Here is a 6,000-nt window from a genome sequence, read left to right as displayed (position 1 = left end):
ATTCTATAATTTTCCTGTTTTTACCGACTGAGATGTGGAAACCCCGAAAGGTTATTCTTTCAGTTTAACAATAAAGAGCTTCATAGACCGGCCAAATGTAAAGCTGACAACAGAAGTACAGTAAATGATATTTTAGATTCCATATTTACACGCTTGAACGTGCAGTGAAGTAGCACGTTACGATTCACGAGCATTTACTACGTATAAAGACAGGGCCGATCAACGGAGTCTTGAAAAGTCGCACGTAATTTTTCTGCAGACGTACTCATGTTGCACAGAATAGTTTTTTACTCGGATATGCTCAGGAGCGCGACCGAATAAGCGGGTGCAACGGCACGTGTCAACAGTGCAAGACACGTTAGCATACAATCAGTCGCTTCCCACGACTGCTCGGCGCGAGTGCGTAGAGCTGCGTCGAACAGAAAGTCCGTTGCTTCGGGCACCGGCCAGTTGGCGTGGTCTGCTCACGGGACAACTGCCGTCAGAGCCCACGTTGCCAGGTGGGTCCTGCTAGCTGCCAGCTAAGTCAGCCGTCCGAAGGCGCATTTACTTCAGCTAGTAAACGTCTCCGTCTTAGATTTGATTTTCGCTTCCAGATTACTTTTGTAGGTTAGCGATAATTCCAATGTCTTTAGTTCATGCAGCAGTCGCTGTTTAGGACGTGGTAATGTACAAAATATTGGTTTAAAAGGCTATGAAAAGTTCACGTACTCGATTTTTCACCGCGGTTCTTAACATACCAGAAGTACAAAAATATTTACAGGGCGTTTCACAATTCATATTATACGCTTCTAAAGGTTATAGAGGGGACTTAGTAGATGAAGCTTCACATAGGAACGCATATCCGGAAACGTCATGAACTAGGTAATAGGCACCGGAGCCTGTAAATGTATGTACACTGAAGCGCCAAGGTAACTGGTATAGGTATGCGTATTTACCTACAGAGATATGTAAACAGGCAGAATACGGTCGGCAACCCCTATATAAGACAGCAAGTGTCTGCCGCAGTTGTTGGATCTGTTTCTGATGCTACAATGGCAAGTTATCAAGATTTAAATCAGTTTGAACTTGTAGTAGGCGCATAAGATGGGAAACAGAATTTGCGACATAGCGATGAAGTGGGGATTTTCCCGTACGACCATATCAGGACTCTAGTATAACATCAAATTTATGACATCACTGCGGCCGGGAAAAAAATCCTGCAAGAACGGAACCAACGACGACTAAAGACAAATCGTGACGCATGTGCAAGCCTTCAGCAAATTGCTGCATATTTTAGTGCTGGGACATCAAAACTGTCAGCGTGCCAACCATTCAACGAAACGTCATCGATATGGGCTTTCGTAGCCGAAGGCCAACTCGTGTACCCTTGATGACTGCACGACACAAACTTTATGCCTCGCCTGATCCCGTAAGCACGGGCATTGGACTGTTGATGACTGGAAACATGTTGCTTGGTCGGACGGGTCTCGTTTCAAATTGTATTGAGCGCATGCACTTGTATGGGTATGGAGACAACTTCATGAATCCATGGAATCTGAATGTCAGCAGGGGACTGTTCAAGCTGGTGGAGGCTTTGTAATGGTGTGGGGCGTGTGCAGTTGGAGTGATATGGGACCCTTGATGCATACAGATACGACTCTGACAGGTGACACGTACGTAAGGATTCTGTGTGATAACATGCATCCATTCATGTCCGTTATGCATTCCAAAGGACTTAGGCAATTCCAGCAGGACAGTACGACACCTCACACGTCCAGGGAAACCGTTTAGGGTTTAAACACTTTCGCTGGCCACCAAACTCCCCAGACATGAACATTATTGAGCATATGAGCATATCTTGGATCCCTTGCAACGTGCTGTTCAGAAGAGGTCTCCAGTCCTTCGTATTCTTGCAGGTTTATGGACAGCCGTGCAGGATTCACGGCGTCAATTCCCTCTAGCACTACTGCAGACAGTAGTCAAGTCCATGCCATGTCGTGTAGCTGCACTCCTGCGTGCTTGCGAGAACCCTAACCGATATTAGGAAGGTGTACCAGTTTCTTTGGCTCTTCAGTGTATATTCAGTATGATTTCGTGATGATGTTACAACTTTCTAGGTTAATGGAGAATGTACGAATTTGAAGTAAGGGTCCCTGTACCGAAAACGAAGTAGTCGAAAGTTATAAGCGAAAACGATTCTGGCACCTTAGACCGTGCAATATATTTACTAGTACTTCTGTTGCTAAGATTGTAGGGTAGGCAACGTACGGAGGTGATAGCATGGACGAAAACAAGGAAAAAAAGTCCAGTAAGCATGGGCTCTAAAATACATACCTCAGGAGCTGTGAGTACTTGTTCGTCTTCGATACTGTGGAGCACATCTCCTCTACTGAACAAGTGCGCGTAGCTCTTGAAGGTATACATTTTAGAGCCCATGTTTGCTGGACATTGTTTCATGTTTTGGTCCATGTTACCACCTCTGGAAGTTGCCTTTTTGGTCCATGTTACCACCTCTGGAAGTTGCCTACCCTACAATCTTAACAACAAAGAAAGTTTTTAGCATCATCACGAAATCACCCTGTTTATACATACATTTACAGGCAAGAACGTAAATATTTTCAACATTTCGCGGCCCTGTCAGCAACTGTATAAATAGCAATTTTAATTTTAAAAACCAACAGCCTCAGTTGCAAAGTTTACCTAGATTTACCTAGGTTTCAACCTTCTTCAGAATAAAAGTAACCACCGTTTGTCCATAGTGGACATCGTCAAGCTAAAACTACAAATCCATAAATTATCGCGATGCGGCAGCCAAGAGTGCTCTACTGGAACTCAACATTTATGAATTTGTAGTTTTAGCTTGACGATGTCCACTACGGACAAACGGTAGTTACTTTTATTCTGAAGAGGGTTGGGTTATTCCGACTGAAACCTAGGTAAATCTAGGTAAACTTTGCAACTGAGGCTGTTAGTTTTTAAAATTAAAATTAACATTTATAGGCGTCGGCACCTATAACTTTGACGCTCTGTAGCGTTATAGGATGACGTTTCCGGACATGAATTCCTATGTAGAACTAGATCTACTAACTCCTCTCTGCAACCTCTAGCAAGTATACGGGGTGTTACAAAACTTTCAGGAAACATTCCCCTCAGACATAGAAAGAAAATATGTTATGTGGACATGTGTCCGGAAACGCTTACTTTCCATGTTAGAGCTCATTTTATTACTTCTCTTCAAATCACATTAATCATGGAATGGAAACACACAGCAACAGAACGTACCAGCGTGACTTCAAAAACTTTGTTACAGGAAATGTTCAAAATGTCCTCCGTTAGCGAGGATACATGCATCCATCCTCCGTCGCACGGAATCCCTGATGCGCTGATGCAGCCCTGGAGAATGGCGTATTGCATCACAGCCGTCCACAATACGAGCACGAAGAGTCTCTACATTTGGTACCGGGGTTGCGTAGACAAGAGCTTTCAAATGCCCCCATAAATGAAAGTCAAGAGGGTTGAGGTCAGGAGAGCGTGGAGGCCATGGAATTGGTCCGCCTCTGCCAATCCATCGGTCACCGAATCTGTTGTTGAGAAGCGTGCGAACACTTCGACTGAAATGTGCAGGAGCTCCATCGTGCATGAACCACATGTTGTGTCGTACTTGTAAAGGCACATGTTCTAGCAGCACAGGTAGAGTATCCCATATGAAATCAGGATAACGTGCTCCATTGAGAGTAGGTGGAAAAACATGGGGCCCAATCAAGACATCACCAACAATGCCTGTCCAAACGTTCACAGAAAATCTGTGTTGATGACGTGATTGCACAATTGCGTGCGGATTCTCGTCAGCCCACACATGTTGATTGTGAACCGAGGAAGTACAGTACATACTGACGAAACGAATGAGCTCTAACATGGAAATTAAGCGCTTCCGGACACATGTCCACATAACATTTTTTCTTTATTTGTGTGTGAGGAATGTTTCCTGAAAATTTGGCCGTACCTTTTTGTAACACCCTGTATAATATGAATTGTGAAACAACCTGTTCGAAGTAAATTTATATCAGCGCATATTTTCGGTAGAAAATATAAGTCAAAGAATGGCAATTTGGCAATGCTGCTGTCAAGTTCACAGTAAGTACAGAGCTTAAAATACTTGTTAGAACGTTCTTGGTTGCTACGACATAATGTCTTTTGCTATCGTATTTATGCCACAGCAGACAACCTGAAATTTAACACAGAAGGTTTCCAAAGTGTTTTTCTTTTGCAACAACGAGTGTGTATAGCCTTGAGCCGAATTCCTTGATGTCTTTCTGAAGAACATCTTTTCAGACTACAAAAATCTCTCTGGAAATTGTAGTACCAACTTCCTGTAGTGTTCAAGGTACTTTGTTGAAGACTCTGTTCATCAGATAACCTCATAAGAGGTAATCACACGGGTTATATCGGGACTATAAAGGAGCCACGCCACACCGTGTCCAGTGAATGGTTAAGGTATCCAGGGCAATGATGTAATATCTGTACGTCTCATTAAATAAAACTTAAGCATCGTCAGTGTGGTCTGGACGTGCTCCACACTGCAGTTGTTTCGGAACCTTCGGCTGCGACATGAAGCCAGTACAAAATCAAGTTCCAGTACCTGTCTCTATTTGTCTGTGATACCAGGTCTGTCAATAAAAATGATACTAATAGTGCAATGGCACTGCTTGCGTACCAAACATGACTTTTTGTTAATGAGGTGCAGCAGCCGCTTGAAAAAGTGGATTTTCAGTCGCTTAGTGGCGGCAGTTCTGTTTGTTAACCCATGGAGATGGAAGTGTGCCTCATCACTAAACCAGGTCCGACCAGCATCGAGTGTTCGATTTTCAAAGTCCTGAATCATCTCATTTCCAAATGTAACAGGTTAGGGTTTTGTGACACGAGATATTGGGCTTCAGTGCCAGAGAGGAGCAAAGGTCATTATTTTGTCAGGGATGCCGGGAGGAATGCAACTTTGTGGGTGGTGGAATCGATTCTTTCCTTGGCTCAGTGGGTGAGGTGAGAGTGAAAATTTGGAACATTGATGATGATGAGGTTCCATACTCCGAGGAGCGTAGGGGGCGAAGCGGAAGACCCGCACCGCCGACTAGGCAAGGTCCTAGCGGATGTGGTTTGCCATTGCCTTCCTCCGACCGTAATGGGGATGAATGATGATAAGACGACACAATAACATCCAGTCATCTCGAGGCAGGGAAGATCTCTGACCCCGCCCGGACTCGAACTCTGGACCCATGCGAGGGAAGCGAGAACGCTACCGCAAAACCACGATCTCCGCTATCAGTCATTTATTGACACATGAGACCCTTTAAACAAACAGACTACTACATCGTGTTTAACTCGCTCAATTCCTCGCGGTGGCGCCGAGTCGTATCATGCAGATTCCAGTGACCACTTAAATGGCGACTGCCCGTGTTTCAGGGGAGCGCCAGGCAGCTTATTCTCTCATTGTGTACCGTACCCGTGATCCATTGCTGCAGCGGCCTGGTCTTCTGCTTTTGAATTCGCTCGTTGCATAATTAACAAGCAGCTAGGACGCGGCACGGAGTGCTCCGTCCCGGAATCGAACCAGTGACCCTCAGATTTGGCGTCTTCTGGAGGAGTTCATAAACCTCTAGGCTCACAGATGACCCATTAGCTGAGCCACCAGTCCCTTTATCCTCACCGGCCACCTGGGTAAGTATCACACAAATTTCTTTCTGGTGACAACTGGGATGGCATCTTGTGTGTTGGCCTATTGGCGTGCTACTGCCATATTCTGCTGTCGAACGGTGTAGCGGCTAAGCCATTGCAGCAAAGTATGACGCCCGCTTAGTAAACATCATTCCGTCCGTCCAGATGACGATTCTTTTTCTCTTCTTTCTCCTCTCAAGGCTTGCCTCATGTCCGTATGTCGGAGGTATACTACTGGCCATTAAAATTGCTATACCAAGAAAAAATGCAGAACATAAACGGGTATTCATTGGACAAATATACTATACT

The 6,000-nt window shown here is 44.8% G+C and overlaps 1 protein-coding gene across 1 annotated transcript in view; it reads left to right on the top strand.

Annotated features, from left to right (window-relative positions):
* The first annotated feature begins 419 nt into the window (after positions 1 to 419).
* Positions 420 to 6,000, top strand: part of LOC126284874 (fatty acyl-CoA reductase wat-like) — a 234,861-nt gene continuing 229,280 nt past the window's right edge. Inside the window, exon 1 of the mRNA XM_049984114.1 lies at positions 420 to 500. The gene's annotated coding sequence lies outside the window, so the exon portion shown is untranslated. The remainder of the gene's footprint in view (positions 501 to 6,000) is intronic.

The sequence above is a fragment of the Schistocerca gregaria genome, chromosome 8 (genome assembly GCF_023897955.1).
Source record: "Schistocerca gregaria isolate iqSchGreg1 chromosome 8, iqSchGreg1.2, whole genome shotgun sequence".
Lineage (NCBI taxonomy): Eukaryota > Metazoa > Arthropoda > Insecta > Orthoptera > Acrididae > Schistocerca > Schistocerca gregaria.
Note: the sequence above shows the minus strand (reverse complement) of the source record. Positions and strands in the feature narration are given on the sequence as shown.